The sequence below is a fragment of the Bombina bombina genome, chromosome 7 (genome assembly GCF_027579735.1).
Source record: "Bombina bombina isolate aBomBom1 chromosome 7, aBomBom1.pri, whole genome shotgun sequence".
Lineage (NCBI taxonomy): Eukaryota > Metazoa > Chordata > Amphibia > Anura > Bombinatoridae > Bombina > Bombina bombina.
In genome coordinates this window covers 142,782,905-142,803,680 of record NC_069505.1, presented here as the reverse complement: position 1 = coordinate 142,803,680, position 20,776 = coordinate 142,782,905, and the positions used below count along the sequence as shown (strand labels likewise).

Genomic DNA, 20,776 nt, shown 5'->3' with positions numbered 1-20,776 from the left:
TTCTAATTTACTCCTATTATAATTTTTTTCTTCGTTCTCTTAGTATCATTACTTGAAAAGCAGAAATGTAAGCTTAGGGGCCAGCACATTTTTGGTTCAGCACCTGGGTAGCGCTTGCTGGCTAAATATAGAAAATCAGTTCATTTGGATTTAAGCACTACTGTGAATATTAGTGCACGAGTGACAAGTGTTAATTGCATGTACCCCAAATGTCAAAGTAAAGAACAGGTTATCACCAGCACTCTTGTAAGTTAATAAAACTTTTATTGGATATAGATAAAAAGCGACATTTCGGGGCTTAACCCCTTAGACAATGCTAGCATGACTAAGGGGTTAAGCCCCGAAACGTCGCTTTTTATGTATATCCAATAAACGTTTTATTAACTTACAACAGTGCTGGTTGATAACCTGTTATTTTCTGGCTAAATATAGCCACCAATTAGTAAGGGCTACCCGCGGTACTGAACCAAAAATGGTTCGGCTCCTAAGCTTTACATTCCTGCTCTTTTAAATAAAGATACCAAAAGAATGAAGAAAAAGTGATAATATGAGTAAATTGAGAAAATGCCATGTTTAAAAAGGGACATAAAAGTCATTATTAAACAATTTTGAGAGACTTTTAAATTTACTTCTATAATCAAATTTACGTCATTCTCTTGGTATTCTTCGTTGAAATGCATAACTAGGTAGGCTCAGGGGCAGCAATGCACTACAAGGAGCTTGATGCTGATTGGTGGCTACACACATATGCCTTTTGTTATTGCCTCACCAATGTGTTCAGCTAGTTCCCAACAGTACGTTGCTGCTCTTGAACCGACTAACTATATAACACATTTACATGAATCAAACACATATCCAAGAAACAGTACAACAATACAATGCTCTAATTATAGCATTTTCTTTTTACACTTTTATACCACTTTAAACTCTGTTTTTAAATGCACAATAAACAATATTGGCTTTCTATATCCCTGTAAATAAACAGTATTGGCTTTTATATCCCTTTAAGACAGGAGGATCAAATTTATCCTTTGGGGGCCAGCAAATAGATGACAATTTCAGAGTATCTTCTGCTGACCACAGGTAAATTAAGTCATCTGATTAAGCAATATGCAGTGGTAATGGATTTCAGGATAGTTTATTATGCTCAAATACAGTATGTGTATACCTGCTATAATCGTAAAAGTTTTAATCCTTTCTTCTGCGTCTTAGCTTCTATGAGCCTAACTATGTTTACAAAGCGAATTTGATAATAGAAGCAAATTAAACAGTTGTTTAAAATGATGTGGTCTATTTGAATGATGAATTTACTGTATATTTAAAGGGACATTATACACTCGTTTTTTCTTTGCATAAATGTTTTGTAGATGATCTATTTATATAGCCCATAACGTTTTTTGTTTTTCTTAAATATGTATAGTTTTGCTTATTTTGAAATAACATTGCTCTGATTTTTAGACTCCTAACCTGCTATTTCCCACTTGAAGTGGGTGTTCCAATAAACCTTTTAAACAGAGCTAAACTGGAAGCTCCTAAGTAAGATTTTAAACGGTTTTACACTGGAATTTTAGATCAGTTTCTGTGCATATTATTCTTTATAGTAGTGTCTATTACATGCAGTTATATGAAAATATGTGTATACTGTCCCTTTAAGCAATATATGACAACAGTGTTTGCAACAATGTTTCTAACGGTATTATACATTTATAGCTTAAGAAATGTGCTCTCTCCAAAGCCTACCTTAGTATGGTTCCATGGAAAAGGAACTATGTTTCAGCAAAGGATACAGAAATAAATAAGTACATCTGACAAGCGAAAAAACATAATTTATGTAAGAACTTACCTGATAAATTCATTTCTTTCATATTAGCAAGAGTCCATGAGCTAGTGACGTATGGGATATACATTCCTACCAGGAGGGGCAAAGTTTCCCAAACCTCAAAATGCCTACAAATACACCCCTCACCACACCCACAATTCAGTTTAACGAATAGCCAAGAAGTGGGGTGATAAAAAAGTGCGAAAGCATATAAAATAAGGAATTGGAATAATTGTGCTTTATACAAAATCATAACCACCACAAAAAAAGGGCGGGCCTCATGGACTCTTGCTAATATGAAAGAAATGAATTTATCAGGTAAGTTCTTACATAAATTATGTTTTCTTTCATGTAATTAGCAAGAGTCCATGAGCTAGTGACGTATGGGATAATGACTACCCAAGAAGTGGATCTTTCCACACAAGAGTCACTAGAGAGGGAGGGATAAAATAAAGACAGCCAATTCCTGCTGAAAATAATCCACACCCAAAATAAAGTTTAACGAAAAACATAAGCAGAAGATTCAAACTGAAACCGCTGCCTGAAGTACTTTTCTACCAAAAACTGCTTCAGAAGAAGAAAATACATCAAAATGGTAGAATTTAGTAAAAGTATGCAAAGAGGACCAAGTCGCTGCTTTGCAGATCTGGTCAACCGAAGCTTCATTCCTAAACGCCCAGGAAGTAGAAACTGACCTAGTAGAATGAGCTGTAATTCTCTGAGGCGGAGTTTTACCCGACTCAACATAGGCAAGATGAATTAAAGATTTCAACCAAGATGCCAAAGAAATGGCAGAAGCTTTCTGGCCTTTTCTAGAACCGGAAAAGATAACAAATAGACTAGAAGTCTTACGAAAAGATTTCGTAGCTTCAACATAATATTTCAAAGCTCTAACAACATCCAAAGAATGCAACGATTTCTCCTTAGAATTCTTAGGATTAGGACATAATGAAGGAACCACAATTTCTCTACTAATGTTGTTGGAATTCACAACTTTAGGTAAAAATTCAAAAGAAGTTCGCAACACCGCCTTATCCTGATGAAAAATCAGAAAAGGAGACTCACAAGAAAGAGCAGATAATTCAGAAACTCTTCTGGCAGAAGAGATGGCCAAAAGGAACAAAACTTTCCAAGAAAGTAATTTAATGTCCAATGAATGCATAGGTTCAAACGGAGGAGCTTGAAGAGCCCCCAGAACCAAATTCAAACTCCAAGGAGGAGAAATTGACTTAATGACAGGTTTTATACGAACCAAAGCTTGTACAAAACAATGAATATCAGGAAGAATAGCAATCTTTCTGTGAAAAAGAACAGAAAGAGCAGAGATTTGTCCTTTCAAAGAACTTGCGGACAAACCCTTATCTAAACCATCCTGAAGGAACTGTAAAATTCTCGGTATTCTAAAAGAATGCCAGGAAAAATGATGAGAAAGACACCAAGAAATATAAGTCTTCCAGACTCTATAATATATCTCTCGAGATACAGATTTACGAGCCTGTAACATAGTATTAATCAGAGTCAGAGAAACCTCTTTGACCAAGAATCAAGCGTTCAATCTCCATACCTTTAAATTTAAGGATTTCAGATCCTGATGGAAAAAAGGACCTTGTGACAGAAGGTCTGGTCTTAACGGAAGAGTCCACGGTTGGCAAGAGGCCATCCGGACAAGATCCGCATACCAAAACCTGTGAGGCCATGCCGGAGCTACCAGCAGAACAAACGAGCATTCCTTCAGAATCTTGGAGATTACTCTTGGAAGAAGAACTAGAGGCGGAAAGATATAGGCAGGATGATACTTCCAAGGAAGTGATAATGCATCCACTGCCTCCGCCTGAGGATCCCGGGATCTGGACAGATACCTGGGAAGTTTCTTGTTTAGATGGGACGCCATCAGATCTATTTCTGGAAGTTCCCACAGTTGAACAATCTGAAGAAATACCTCTGGGTGAAGAGACCATTCGCCCAGATGCAACGTTTGGCGACTGAGATAATCCGCTTCCCAATTGTCTACACCTGGGATATGAACCGCAGAAATTAGACAGGAGCTGGATTCCGCCCAAACCAAAATTCGAGATACTTCTTTCATAGCCAGAGGACTGTGAGTCCCTCCTTGATGATTGATGTATGCCACAGTTGTGACATTGTCTGTCTGAAAACAAATGAACGATTCTCTCTTCAGAAGAGGCCAAAACTGAAGAGCTCTGAAAATTGCACGGAGTTCCAAAATATTGATCGGTAATCTCACCTCCTGAGATTCCCAAACTCCTTGTGCCGTCAGAGATCCCCACACAGCTCCCCAACCTGTGAGACTTGCATCTGTTGAAATTACAGTCCAGGTCGGAAGCACAAAAGAAGCCCCCTGAATTAAACGATGGTGATCTGTCCACCATGTTAGAGAGTGTCGAACAATCGGTTTTAAAGATATTAATTGAGATATCTTCGTGTAATCCTTGCACCATTGCTTCAGCATACAGAGCTGAAGAGGTCGCATGTGAAAACGAGCAAAGGGGATCGCGTCCGATGCAGCAGTCATAAGACCTAGAATTTCCATGCATAAGGCTACCGAAGGGAATGATTGTGACTGAAGGTTTCGACAAGCTGTAATCAACTTTAGACGTCTCTTGTCTGTTAAAGACAGAGTCATGGACACTGAATCCATCTGGAAACCCAGAAAGGTTACCCTTGTCTGAGGAATCAAAGAACTTTTTGGTAAATTGATCCTCCAACCATGATCTTGAAGAAACAACACAAGTCGATTCGTATGAGATTCTGCTAAATGTAAAGACTGAGCAAGTACCAAGATATCGTCCAAATAAGGAAATACCACAATACCCTGTTCTCTGATTACAGACAGCAGGGCACCGAGAACCTTTGTAAAAATTCTTGGAGCTGTAGCTAGGCCAAACGGCAGAGCCACAAACTGGTAATGCTTGTCCAGAAACGAGAATCTCAGGAACTGATAATGATCTGGATGAATCGGAATATGCAGATATGCATCCTGTAAATCTATTGTGGACATATAATTCCCTTGCTGAACAAAAGGTAAGATAGTCCTTACAGTTACCATCTTGAACGTTGGTATCCTTACATAACGATTCAATATTTTTAGATCCAGAACTGGTCTGAAAGAATTCTCCTTCTTTGGTACAATGAAGAGATTTGAATAAAACCCCATCCCCTGTTCCGGAACTGGAACTGGCATAATTACTCCAGTCAACTCTAGATCTGAAACACATTTCAGAAATGCTTGAGCTTTTACTGGATTTACTGTGACACGGGAAAGAAAAAATCTCTTTGCAGGAGGTCTCAACTTGAAACCAATTCTGTACCCTTCTGAAACAATGCTCTGAATCCAAAGATTGTGAACAGAATTGATCCAAATTTCCTTGAAAAAACGTAACCTGCCCCCTACCAGCTGAGCTGGAATGAGGGCCGCACCTTCATGTGGACTTAGAAGCAGGCTTTGCCTTTCTAGCTGGCTTGGATTTATTCCAAACTGGAGATGGTCTCCAAACTGAAACTGCTCCTGAGGATGAAGGATCAGGCTTTTGTTCTTTGTTGAAACGAAAGGAACAAAAACGATTATTAGCCCTGTTTTTACCTTTAGATTTTTTATCCTGTGGTAAAAAAGTTCCTTTCCCACCAGTAACAGTTGAAATAATGGAATCCAACTGAGAACCAAATAATTTGTTACCCTGGAAAGAAATGGAAAGTAAAGTTGATTTAGAAGCCATATCAGCATTCCAAGTTTTAAGCCATAAAGCTCTTCTAGCTAAAATAGCTAGAGACATAAACCTGACATCAACTCTGATAATATCAAAAATGGCATCACAGATAAAATTATTAGCATGTTGAAGAAGAATAATAATATCATGAGAATCACGATGTGTTACTTGTTGCGCTAAAGTTTCCAACCAAAAAGTTGAAGCTGCAGCAACATCAGCCAAAGATATAGCAGGTCTAAGAAGATTACCTGAACACAGATAAGCTTTTCTTAGAAAGGACTCAATTTTCCTATCTAGAGGATCCTTAAACGAAGTACCATCTGACGTAGGAATAGTAGTACGTTTAGCAAGGGTAGAAATAGCCCCATCAACCTTAGGGATCTTGTCCCAAAATTCTAATCTGTCAGACGGCACAGGATATAATTGCTTAAAACGTTTAGAAGGAGTAAATGAATTACCCAAATTATCCCATTCTTTGGAAATTACTGCAGAAATAGCATCAGGGACAGGAAAAACTTCTGGAATAACTACAGGAGATTTAAAAACCTTATTTAAACGTTTAGATTTAGTATCAAGAGGACCAGAATCCTCTATTTCTAAAGCAATTAAGACTTCTTTAAGTAAAGAACGAATAAATTCCATTTTAAATAAATATGAAGATTTATCAGCATCAACCTCTGAGACAGAATCCTCTGAACCAGAGGAATCATCAGAATCAGAATGATGATGTTCAGTTAAAAATTCATCTGTAGGGAGAGAAGTTTTAAAAGATTTTTTATGTTTACTAGAAGGAGAAATAACAGACATAGCCTTCTTTATGGATTCAGAAACAAAATCTCTTATATTATCAGGAACATTCTGCACCTTAGATGTTGAAGGAACTGCAACAGGCAATGGTACTTTACTAAAGGAAATATTATCTGCTTTAACAAGTTTGTCATGACAATCAATACAAACAACAGCTGGAGGAATAGCTACCAAAAGTTTACAGCAGATACACTTAGCTTTGGTAGATTCAGTACTTGACAGCGATTTTCCTGTAGTATCTTCTGACTCAGATGCAACGTGAGACATCTTGCAATATGTAAGAGAAAAAACAACATATATATAAAGCAAAATTGATCAAATTCCTTAAATGACAGTTTCAGGAATGGGAAAAAATGCCAAAGAACAAGCTTCTAGCAACCAGAAGCAATAAAAAATGAGACTTAAATAATGTGGAGACAAAAGTGACGCCCATATTTTTTCGCGCCAAATAAGATGCCCACATTATTTGGCGCCTAAATGCTTTTTGGCGCCAAAAATGACGCCACATCCGGAACGCCGACATTTTTGGCGCAAAATAACGTCAAAAAATGACGCAACTTCCGGCGACACGTATGACGCCGGAAACGGAAATAGAATTTTTGCGCCAAAAAAGTCCGCGCCAAGAATGACGCAATAAAATGAAGCATTTTCAGCCCCCGCGAGCCTAACAGCCCACAGGGAAAAAGTCAAATTTTAAGGTAAGAAAAATGTTAAAATGCATTATCCCAAATATGAAACTGACTGTCTGAAAATAAGGAAAGTTGAACATTCTGAGTCAAGGCAAATAAATGTTTGAATACATATATTTAGAACTTTATAAACAAAGTGCCCAACCATAGCTAGGAGTGTCACAGAAAATAAGACTTACTTACCCCAGGACACTCATCTACATATAGTAGATAGCCAAACCAGTACTGAAACGAGAATCAGCAGAGGTAATGGTATATATAAGAGTATATCGTCGATCTGAAAAGGGAGGTAAGAGATGAATCTCTACGACCGATAACAGAGAACCTATGAAATAGACCCCTTAGAAGGAGATCACTGCATTCAAATAGGCAATACTCTCCTCACATCCCTCTGACATTCACTGCACGCTGAGAGGAAAACCGGGCTCCAACTTGCTGCGGAGCGCATATCAACGTAGAATCTAGCACAAACTTACTTCACCACCTCCATCGGAGGCAAAGTTTGTAAAACTGAATTGTGGGTGTGGTGAGGGGTGTATTTGTAGGCATTTTGAGGTTTGGGAAACTTTGCCCCTCCTGGTAGGAATGTATATCCCATACGTCACTAGCTCATGGACTCTTGCTAATTACATGAAAGAAATAAATTTGATCGAATCATGAAATTTTTACTTCCATGTTCCTTTAAAACATTATTTTGTAGGCATGTATGTAAACATTTTAAATTCATTAAAAAAAAAATGCAGCAAAAACATATAGTACACACTAAGATGCACATAAGTGTCACAATCACACAAGAAAAACAATATATCTCAGGAATTGCAGTCAGAATGTTGAAAAAAAAAAGAGAGAGAAAAAAGAGAAAAAAAAGAGAGAGAGAAAAAAAAAGAGAGAGAAAAAAAAGAGAGAGAAAAAAAGAGAGAAAAAAAAGAGAAAAAAAAAGAGAGAGAAAAAAAAAGAGAGAGAGAGAAAGAGAGAAAGAGAGAGAAAGAGAAAGAGAGAAAAAGAGAGAGAGAGAAGAGAGAGAGAAGGAGAAAGCAAGAGAAAGAGAAAGACTACATACAAAACATATTTTAAAATCATTCTTACTTTATTCATTATTTGCAAAACTGCTTTAAAACCCCAGTGAGTGTGTTTATCTCCCTTAAAAGGGACAGTCCACTCTACAATTTTTATTAATTAAAAGATAGATAATCCCTTTATTGCCCACTCCCCAGTTTCACATAACCAACACGGTTATATTAAAGGGACACAAGTCGAAATTAAACTTTCACGATTCAGATGGGGCACACCATTTTAAACAACTTTCCAGTTTACTTCCATTAAAAAAATGCAATCTTTTTATATTTACACTTTTTAGGAATGTTGCAGCACTTTGGAGTAAATAGTTCCTTGGGTGTTTCTGACATTTTCTCACAGGTCTAAATGTATTCTCTAACCATCTTATGTCTTCAGGTTTCACCGTTTCCTATATATATATATATATATATATATATATATATATATATATATATATATATATATATATATATATATATATATATATATATATATATATATATATATATATATATATATATATATATATGATCAGACCAGCACTCAAGCGAGATTGCAAGCTACTGGGGACCACTGCCGAGTCTCCAAATATATACTGAAAAAAATAGTCAGTAGTAGCCACATTAAAGTAAAATAATTTCCCTTCAGTAGGCATAATGGGATGGGAATCACTAATGACTTATGAAGAGAAATTATTTTAGTTCAGTGCAGTTACTATTGACTACTTTTCTGACTAATTTATCTTTAAGTATTTAAGCTGGAGACCTTGGGCAAGATTACATTTGCAGCGTCGTCTGCAAAATCCGGCAACGCCGGTTTTTACGCGGTTTTGGTATTACATATGCGGCGTGTATATTTCACCCGTCGCCCGCAATTTTTACTCCCATAGAACCGCGTTGCAAATCGGTATCACATTTTCAGCTTACACTGCGAAAATGGAGAAATTTTACTCCATTTTCACCTCGCCACACATAGGCAGGTGCAGCAATTCTTGAGCTGAAAATGCGAGCACCGTAACTGTCTGAAAATATTAACAAAGACCTAACGCATGCGCAATATCTACCTACCTGTCAACTGCAATCCCCCACCGCAATAACTAATAAAGTATATTAAAAGGGACAGTCTACACCAGAATTGTTATTGTTTAAAAAGATAGATAATCCCTTTATTACCCATTCCCTAGTTTTGCACAACCGACACAGTTATATTAATATACTTTTTACCTCTGTGATTACCTTGTATCTAAGCCTCTGCAAACTGCCCCCTTATTTCAGTTCTTTTGACAGACATCCATTTTAGACAATCAGAACTGGCTCACTGGAACTCCACGTGCGTGAGGAGCACAGTGTTATATATATGACACACATGAACTAACACCCTCTAGTGGTGAAAAACTGTCAAAATGCCCTGAGAGAAGATGCGGCCTTCAAGGTCTTAGAAATTAGCATATGAACGTCCTAGGTTTAGCTTTCAACTAAGAATACCAAGAGAACAAAGCAAAATTGGTGATAAAAGTAAATTGGAAAATTTGTTTAAAATTACATTCTCTATCTGAATCATGAAAGTTTATTTTGAACTCTAATCCGCCATTAACCAACATCGTAATAAAAGTAATATATTAACCCCTAATCCGCCATTAACCCACATTGCAATAAACCTAATAAATGTATTAACCCCTAACCCGCCATTAACCCACAATGCAATAAACCTAATAAAACGTATCCCCTAATCCGCCAAACCCACACAACACAATAATCCTATAAATCTATTAACCCCTAAACCGCCAAAGCCCACAACGCAAATAAATAATTAAATTACTAAGCCCCCTAACCTAACACCTCCTAAATTAACCCCAATTACCTAAATTAAAAAATACTAAGTTACAATTAAAAAAAAAAAAAAAAATATATATATATATATATATATATATATATATATATAATTTAATTAATCTAAGATTACAAAAAATAAAAAAAGTCTTACATTACATAAAAGAAAAACCAAATTATCCAAAATAAAAAAATTAAACCTAATCTGTATGAAAATAAAAAAGCCCCCCCAAATAAAAAAGACTCCCTAATCTAATACTAAACTACCAATAGCCCTTAAAAGTGCCATTTGTAGGGCATTGCCCTAAGTTAAACAGCTCTTTTACCTTACAAAATACTATGTCCCCCCTCTAACAGTAAAACCCACCACCCAACAAAACCCCCAAAATTAAAAAACCTAAACTACACATGCGAGTGCGCAATAAATCCCTAATCTAAAAAAAAAAATCCTAACTCTAACCCCCAAATAGGTACTCCCCATTCCTGAAGTCCAGCAGAGAAGGTCTTGTGCCAGGCGGTAAAGTCTTCTTCCAAGTGGCCGACAACTACTTCTAAGCGGGGACCACTTCCTTCATCCAGGACCAAGCCAGCGCGGAGATGAGCGTGGAGCAGGACTAGTTGAATTCTTCAAATTCAAATCATCCAATAGGATGAGAGCTACTGAAATCCTATTGGCTGTTCAAATCAGACAATAGGAATGCAAGAGACACCATATTTAAACGCGTACCTTGAATTTACTATTCAGTGTACAGCGGCAATCGTACAAAGAGGACCCTCCACGCTCCATGGCACCGCGGTCGCCGGTTCTGCTCTTTGCGCTCATTTCCGCACCGGCTTGGTCCTGGATGAAGAAGGAAGTGGTCCCAGCTTGGAAGACTTCACAGCCTGGAATAGGACCTTCTCCATCTGACTTCAGGAACGGTGAGTACCTATTTGGGGTTCAGAGTTAGGATTTTTTCAATATTTTTTTTTTTTTTTTTGGGGGGGGGGAGGTTAGATTAGGGATTTCTTGGGAATTCTTAAAAGAGCTGAATGCCCTTTTAAGGGCAATGCCCATACAAATTCCCCTTTAGGGCAATGGATAGTTTAGGATTTTTTAGTGTTGGGTTTTTTTATTTGGGGGGTTTGTTTGGTGGTTGGTTTTACTGTTAGAGGGGGGACTTCGTATTTTTTAATGGTAAAAGAGCTGTTTAAGTTAGGGCAATGCCCTACAAAAGCCCTTTAAAGGGCTATTGGTAGTTTAGCATTAGATTAGGGTTTTTTTTTCTTTTTTCGGGGGTTATTTTCATAGGCATTAGGTTTAAAAAAAAAATATTTTGGATAATTCGGTTTATTATTTTCTGTAATGTTAGAAAATTTTATTTTTGGTAATTTTAGATTAATTTATTTTAATCTTAGGTTTATTTTTCTTAGTACTGTTAGGATTTTTTATTTTAATTGTAATTTAGCATTTTATTATTTTATGTAATTTGGGGTTGTTAGGTTAGGGGGTTTAGTAATTAAATTAGTTATTTGCGGTTAATTAGGGTACTTGCGTTGTGGGGGGGTTGGCGGATTAGGGGGTTAATAGATTTATTAGGATTATTGCATTGTGTGGGTTTGGTGGAATAGGGGTTAATAGATTTATAAGGTTTGTTGCGATGTGGGTTAATGGCGGATTAGGGGGTTAATAGATTTATTAGGATTATTGCATTGTGTGGGTTTGGTGGAATAGGGGTTAATAGATTTATAAGGTTTGTTGCGATGTGGGTTAATGGCGGATTAGGGAAAAATAGTTTAAATAGGTACATTGAAATGTGGGATAATGGCGGATTAAGGGTTAATACATTTATTAGGTAGTTTGCGATGTTGGGGTTGGCAGATTTAGGGGTTAATACTTTTACTAGGTAGATCGGGTTAGGGGTTAATAGTTTAATTAGGCATATTGCGTTGTGGGAGGTTGTCAGTTTAGGGGTTAATACATTTATTATTAGTTGCGATGTGGGGGGATTGCGGAAATAGGGGTTTTTACATGTCGGGTTTATTTTTGAGAGGCGGGTTAGAGACTTTTACGGGAGATTTTATATTTTTTTATTTTCTTAGGCGCCGGCAGTTTCTAAAGTGCCGAACGTCACTGGCGACTCCAGAAATTTGTATTTACGCTAATTTCTGGACATCAGTAGTTTATCCGACTTAAGGCACTTTATGAACTGCAGGCGGGATTTATGTGATTACCCGATGTGCGAGGTGAAATTATGGGTGGCGCAGGTTTCAGCAGTTACGCTGAAGCTTGCACCGCATATGTAATCTCGCCCCTTGTATTAAAATATTCAATGTATTTATTGCACTGAGTGAAAAGACATGTATGTGATACTAAATGCACAGTAAAGTATGATGAAAACGAGTAATTAATGTGAATCAGTGCTGTTTGTTCCCTATACTCACTCACCATTGCAAAACTCTGCATTCCAGAGAGCTTTAATACGTTCTATGGGAGGTAGTTATGTCTCCTATTATGCAATATTTAACTCCATGCTGAGGAAAATTTAAAGGGACATTGTACTGTAAACATGTTTTCCCCCAATTACTTTTTATAGTGGCTGCGGATCATAAAATATATTGGGAAATGCTCATTTGTCTTTATTTTTGGTATATCAAATAGCATATTAGCTGATTAAAGCCATTGTTCTCAAAGCATGCCTGTATAATTGGGCTGAGCCTGCAGAAATAGCAGACCTACTAATCGGATCTATATTTCAATAAATGAAGGCCATCCTTATCTTATCCCTCTCTATACACAATGGGCTATACTTAGAGAGAGCAATTGGAAAGGAAATATGTATTACCTCTCTTCCACCTATTACTGGGAACTTGATTGCTGCCTCTTGTTTATTGTCACTTTAAAATATGAATATGTCAATATTTTCTGTAAACACCACTAACATCTTTATTTATTCACAAAATACATAACCAATTAACCATTATCCACATACCCCCAATAGTGAAGAACATCATCACACATAAATATCGTTATCATCTAAATATTGGTGTCTAAAATGGCCCCCATACTCCTCCTCCCTCTACCTTCTTCATCCACGTTCAAAACATTTTTCCCAATACCTCTGCTCGTTCACAATGCTTTCAATACTACACAGTGAAGATAACATATCACCGTTACTGGCACGGCGATGCGCACCACAATTATTTTCCCTAGCTTCATTACCGGATGTGCAGAATAGATCGATACCCTGTGTACTTTTCTGCTCCGGCCGTAAATGCAAAGCACAGAGAAGTAGTTATCCGATGGTTCCGGATTGTTAGTTCCCCCAGATATTGCGCATGCGCAAATTCAGCAGGTGACGTAATCCGATGACACAAGCGCTACAGTCCATGAACGGAAAGAAGAACCGATTTGCGAGTCGCTTACTAGAGGGGCATGTGGAATCAAGGTTAGGAAGAAGTATCCTCGGGCTCAGTTTGGGGGCCATTTTTAACGGTCTGGATGCACTGTTTGAATTGACTATGAGACACAATACGATGTGAAGAAAATGTTGCAGACTACTCAGCAGGTTTGCAACTATTGAATAAGGTACAACAACAAAGAAGACAGTCACCAAGCCGAAGGCAATTTTTATTTTGTTTTTCAATTTATTAGTGCAAAACTAGTACAAAAACAAAAATAGAACCCATGCAGGCGCAACAGAATAGGCCTCTTACGCATTTCGTGTGTGCAAACACACTTCGTCAGAGAGATAAGTGTATGTGTTAACAGGTAAAGAATATATAGGGATGATGATTGGTGCTGGTTAACCCTTCTATGACTTATTAGTAAGTAACTATTAGATTGCTAAATATATTCTAACAACTTTAATATTGTAAATGTATAGGCTATATAAACAGAAGATGTGAGTAAACCAAAAACTAGAAGTGCTTAATTAAGTCAAAAAGTATATTGAATAAGGTATATTTATATGGAGTGTTTACGGTCCCTTTAAGTATAGATGTTTGGTTTCAACAGGAAAAGCAGAAAAATTAAAGGATAAAATAAAAAGGTAAATAAGCTATGTATAACAAACAAACAGACCTTTGTGAAAATATTAAAGTGGAGAAAAAATGACAGTGCAATGTCCCTTTAAAGTTTCAATGACTGAAAATAAATGCCTTTCTGGTTGCTGTTGATGAAGTCGGTAAGCTGGCAGTTATGTTATAAGGTTTTAAGCATCTCAACATTCTGACATAGAAGAGCAGGGTCTGTCAATCATCCTGAACAAACGTTTATGACCATTGCTTCTCACATTGTGGTAAGCGCCCTGCAAGGGTTCAAAAGCTGCATCTGCTGCTTAGTACATTGAACCCTATATATTAAAGTTATAGAAAAGTATAATCACAAAGTGTTCCCATCTACAAGTGAATACAATTAAAGGGATACTAAACCCACATTTTTTCCTTTCATGATTCAGAGAGATCATGCGATTTTAAGCAACTTTCTAATTTACTCCAATTATCAATTTTTCTTCGTTCTCATGTTATCTTTATTTGAAAAAGTAGGATTCTAAGCTAAGGAGCTGGCCCATTTTTGGTTCAGACCCTGGATAGCACTTGATGATTGGTTGCTAAATGTAGATTCCTGCTTTTTCAAATAAAGATAACATGAGAACGATTTAATGTATAATAGGAGTAAATTAGAAAGTTGCTTAGAATCGCATGATCTATCTGAATCATAAAAGAAAAAAAAAATTGTGTTTAGTGTCCCTTTAACCCAATCTTTGAAATCCAAGGTTTACTGTCAAAAGATAGAACATTTGCACTGAATAGCACACCCTGTGCAAGGAACCCTATAACCATTATAGCAATACATGTAAAATAAAACATTCTTGAGGCTGCTAGGTTCAAGTGATTTGGCAACAAAATTGATTGCTACTTATACTTTAATTATCCAAATAGAAAAATGTAGCACATTGAATAAAACAAAGGTTAAGCTGCTGGCAATGAGATATTTTTTTCTTGTAAAATGGGAAGGAAATTAGCTTACTGAGCATAAAAAGGTAGATCTTTTACATGTATTCACTTAAATAATAATATAAATAATATTATACATACATGTAATATAAATCATATAATGACCTAGATTGCAAGTGGAGAACGAGTCATAATGTGTGGTGTTTAATTTTGTAATCAGCCTTGTGCAATCAAAAACACACCAGGGTTAGATTACGAGTGGCGTGCTAACAGTTATGGACGAGCAAAAATGGGTGTTTGCATGAGTCAGGTTTAGCGCTCGTATTACAAGTTCAAAGTAAACGTGAACACATGAGCTCAATCGCAGCTACGCTAGAATGATTACTGCGTCCTCAGAGCTCCGGTTAACTGTTTCACGAGACAAAAAAGTGTCACAAAACACATCAAAAATACATTACAAAGTACAGTTACACTCATAATATCACTATCTGATAAACTATTATATATATATATATATATATATATATATATATATATATATATATATATATATATATATATATATATAAAAAGCAAAGTCCTGTGTAGGAATGCACACCATATATTTAGTAGCAGCTGCCAGGGTGCAATGTCAAAACAGTATGTAATATATATATATATATATATATATATATATATATATATATATATATATATATATATATATATATATATATATATATATATATATATATATATATATATATATATGCATTGGAGCAGTTAAATGGATATAATACTCATATGCTAAATCACTTGAAAGTGAAGCCGATATGACATGTGAAAAGGAAAGATATTTTACCTCAAAATGTATTCAGCTCACCAGAGTAAGTGATCCGTGAACAGTTAGAGCTGCTGTAAAGCTGCAAGTTGAAAAGAAAAGGGGAAGAAAAAAAAAAAAAAAAGATTGCCAAACAGCATTATCAGTGCTGAGGTCTTGCATTGCTGTGATCTCATTTGATTTCACAGTAAACTTACTTCAACTGGACTAAAATCTCTTTACAGTGTGGTGTGAATACTTAAGAAATTTTGAGGTAAAATATTTTCCTATTTCATAGAGATGTTCAGGTGATATTTTCTAGTCAGCTTTTTACAGCTATGCTGCAGCACTTTCAAACATTTGGGTATCATGGCTCTTTAGGTAGATGAAAACTTGAAAAATCATATGATAAATAAATATGAATATTGCATAATATTTATAAGTGTTATACTGTGTATTTACTGTAAATATTTCACATTCCAATGTTCTGCACATATCAGAATATGTTCTAAGTATTTATATATATATATATATATATATATATATATATATGGGAGTACAAAAGAAATATAGAGATGGCGCTATTAGAATTAGGTAATAAAAGGAGAGAATAAAGTATAATAAATCTCAGTATATAGCAGATAATAAACACTTCAATGTTAGAACAATAAAAGAAAAAGGGCTGTAGTGAATATCACTTAGAACCTAAAAAAATAATAAAAATAATAATTATAGGTTTAAAAGGTGGTACATAGAGCTGGGACCTGTGTAAGGTCTATTAGGGTGCAGTCACTTATAATTTTCACAACAAAATAGATGTATTCTTCTTGTAATCCGGTATGTATCCCCCTAAGGGTATGCACTTACTTCAATAACCCTCAATCAAATGAGGTAAGGATGATTCAGAAATGCTGTGCAAAGGTATTGCCTCTTGGATATGCAGTCTCTGGCAGAAGAAACTTTCTTTCTGGATTGGAGCTTGTGCCTGTCTTGGTGTCATTTAAAAACCTCTGCAATAAGAGGTATAGTAAAAGCATATAAAAACAGAAGGTCCCAAAAACAGTGGCTATTAGGATCAGTCCTAATAGTATTGGGTCGCTGTTCCAGATAAAATTTCCCAATAAAAGAGCCAGTAAGCATAAAGGGCAATCTACGCCCTGTATAAAACCTGACGCGTTTCCAAGGGTTCAATGTAATTTCTTCCCTTCTTCTTCTCTGATGAAGTGTTTATTATCTGCTATATACTGAGATTTATTATACTTTATTCTCTCCTTTTATTACCTAATTCTAATAGCGCCATCTCTATATTTCTTTTGTACTCCTATCTCTTTGGGAGGTATTGGAAAATCCTCCGACATTTTTGAGATTGGCAGCTTATATGAAATAATAGGTGTATATTACGTATATAGGAGTATTTGTAATTACAATACACGCGTCTCTAACCCATAGGAGTGCTGTAGGGTTAACTAAGAGGTTTACCCCTTTTAGTTTTCTGTCTTTCACAATAATATATATATATATATATATATATATATATATATATATATATATATATATATATATATATATATATATTGTAACAAAATACCATCAGATATATGTAGAAATAGGTATTTATGAATAAATATAAGATATTCTGTTATGTGAAGAACATTGGAATGTGAAATATTATCATGTCTGGTTAGCATTGGAGTTTGCGCACTAGTAGGGTGTTTTTAAGTTTGACCACTATTTTTCTCCATTGAACTCTATTGTGAAAACTTTAATGCAAATGCGATATTCAGCTTGCATGCAAAATCGTTATACTTTCAACTTGTAATACGAGCGATTCCCAACGTGGGCAAAAATCTTTTTTAGCGGAGAGATATAGATATATATATATATATATATATATATATATATATATATATATATATATATATATATATATATATGTGTGTGTGTGTGTGTGTGTCTTACATTTCTGAACTGGTTTAAAGTTATTCAAACAACTTTGTCCATTCCTTTAACAGCTTCATGTAACCTAGATCACGGGTGTTCAAACCTGTCCTCAGGCCTCCCTAACAGGCCAGATTTTGAGGATATCGGAACTAGAGCACAGGTGAAATCATCAGCTGATTAGTAACCATGGTTATTTTACCTGCTCTCCCCCAAGGTAATTCTGAACATCTGGGGCGCGATCCGATATAGATCGCAGTTTGCGGCGCAAGCGAGGGAACCGGCGTCGCCCGCAGTTTCAGCTCGCAACTCGAGCTATCCCATATAGGTCGCCGTCAGATGCTAACGTGCCGTAAGTCTGACAAACCAGCGATGTCCAGAAATCTGCGTAAGTACAAATTTCTGGCGTCGCCAGTGACTTGCGGCACGTTAGAAACTGCCGGCGCCTATAAAACCTGACTAAAGTCTAAAACACCCGCACTGTCTAACACGCCTCCCTAACATAGCCCGCACTGTCTAACACGCCTCCCTAACATAGCCCGCACTGTCTAACCCTCTATCCGCTATCCCCCCTCACTATCCTAAAAATAAAAAAGCTATTAACCCCTAAACCGCCGCTCCCGTACCCCGCCGCAACCTAATAAAGTTATTAACCCCTAAACCGCCGCTCCCGTACCCCGCCGCCAGCTATATTATATCTATAACCCCCTAAAGTGAGCCCCTAACACCGCCGCCATCTATATTAAAATTATTAACCCCTAATGTAAGCCCCTTACACCGCCGCCATCTCTATTAAAATGATTAACCCCTAATTTAATCTACCTACCCCGCCGCCAGCTATATTATCTATATTAACCCTAAGTATATTATAGTTAATATAGGTATTACATTATATATATTAACTATATTAACCCTAATTATATTAGGGTTAATATAGTTAATATAGTTACTATAGTATTTATATTAACTATATTAACTCTATCTAACCCTAACACCCCTAACTAAATTTATATTAAATTAATCTAATTCATTTATAAACTAAAATATTCCTATTTAAATCTAAATACTTACCTATAAAATAAACCCTAAGATAGCTACAATATAATTAATAATTACATTGTAGCTATGTTAGGGTTAATATTTATTTTACAGGTAAATTGTTAATTATTTTAACTAGGTATAATAGATATTAAATAGTTATTAACTATTTAATATCTACCTAGTTAAAATAATTACCCAATTACCTGTAAAATAAATCCTAACCTAAGTTACAAATACACCTACACTATCAATAAATTTAATAAACTACAAACATCTATCTAAAAATACAATTAAATTAACTAAACTAAATTACAAAAACAAACAAACACTAAATTACAAAAAATAAAAAAAAGATTACAAGATATTTAAGCTAATTACACCTATTCTAAGCCCCCTAATAAAATAATAAACCCCCAAAATAAAAAAAAATCCCTGCCCTATTCTAAATTAAACAAATTTCAAAGCTCTTTACCTTACCAGCCCTTAAAAGGGCCTTTTGTGGGGCATGCCCCAAAGAATTCAGCTCTTTTGCATACAACAAATACAATCCCCCCCCCCCCATTACAACCCACCACCCACATACCCCTATTCTAAAACCACCCAAACCCCCCTTAAAAAAGCCTAACACTACCCCCCTGAAGATCTCCCTACCTTGTCTTCACCACACCGGGCCGAACTCCTGATCCGATCCGGGCGATGTCTTCCTCCAAGCGGCAAAGAAGAATTCTTCCTCCGGCGATGTCTTCCTCCAAGCGGCAAAGAAGAATTCTTCCTCCGGCGACGTCTTCCTCCAAGCGGCAGCAAAGTCTTCATTCTTCCGGCGGCATCTTCAATCTTCTTTCTTCGCTCCGCCGCCGCGGAGCATCCATCCTGGCCGACTGCTGTACTTGGAATGAGGTACCTTTAAATGACGTCATCCAAGATGGCGTCCGCCGAATTCCGATTGGCTGATAGGATTCTATCAGCCAATCGGAATTAAGTTAGAAAAATCTGATTGGCTGATTGAATCAGCCAATCAGATTCAAGTTCAATCCGATTGGCTGATCCAATCAGCCAATCAGATTGAGCTTGCATTCTATTGGCTGTTCCGATCAGCCAATAGAATGCGAGCTCAATCTGATTGGCTGTTCGGATCAGCCAATCGGATTGAACTTGAATCTGATTGGCTGATTCAATCAGCCAATCAGATTTTTCTAACTTAATTCCGATTGGCTGATAGAATCCTATCAGCCAATCGGAATTCGGCGGACGCCATCTTGGATGACGTCATTTAAAGGTACCTCATTCCAAGTACAGCAGTCGGCCAGGATGGATGCTCCGCGGCGGCGGAGCGAAGAAAGAAGATTGAAGATGCCGCCGGAAGAATGAAGACTTTGCTGCCGCTTGGAGGAAGACGTCGCCGGAGGAAGAATTCTTCTTTGCCGCTTGGAGGAAGACATCGCCGGAGGAAGAATTCTTCTTTGCCGCTTGGAGGAAGACATCGCCCGGATCGGATCAGGAGTTCGGCCCGGTGTGGTGAAGACAAGGTAGGGAGATCTTCAGGGGGGTAGTGTTAGGCTTTTTTAAGGGGGGTTTGGGTGGTTTTAGAATAGGGGTATGTGGGTGGTGGGTTGTAATGGGGGGGGGGGGATTGTATTTGTTGTATGCAAAAGAGCTGAATTCTTTGGGGCATGCCCCACAAAAGGCCCTTTTAAGGGCTGGTAAGGTAAAGAGCTTTGAAATTTGTTTAATTTAGAATAGGGCAGGGAATTTTTTTATTTTGGGGGTTTATTATTTTATTAGGGGGCTTAGAATAGGTGTAATTAGCTTAAAAATCTTGTAATCTTTTTTTTATTTTTTTGTAATTTAGTGTTTTTTTTTTTTTTGTAATTTAGTTTAGTTAATTTAATTGTATTTTTAGATAGATGTTTGTAGTTTATTAAATTTATTGATAGTGTAGGTGTATTTATAACTTAGGTTAGGATTTATTTTACAGGTAATTGGGTAATTATTTTAACTAGGTAGATATTAAATAGTTAATAACTATTTAATATCTATTATACCAAGTTAAAATAATTAACAATTTACCTGTAAAATAAATATTAACCCTAACATAGCTACAATGTAATTATTAATTATATTGTAGCTATCTTAGG

General features: G+C 36.4%; 1 protein-coding gene across 1 annotated transcript in view; it reads right to left on the bottom strand.

Annotated features, from left to right (window-relative positions):
• NELL1 (neural EGFL like 1) overlaps positions 1-20,776 on the bottom strand; it is a 1,753,035-nt gene that overhangs the window by 1,711,131 nt on the left and 21,128 nt on the right. The window lies entirely within an intron of this gene.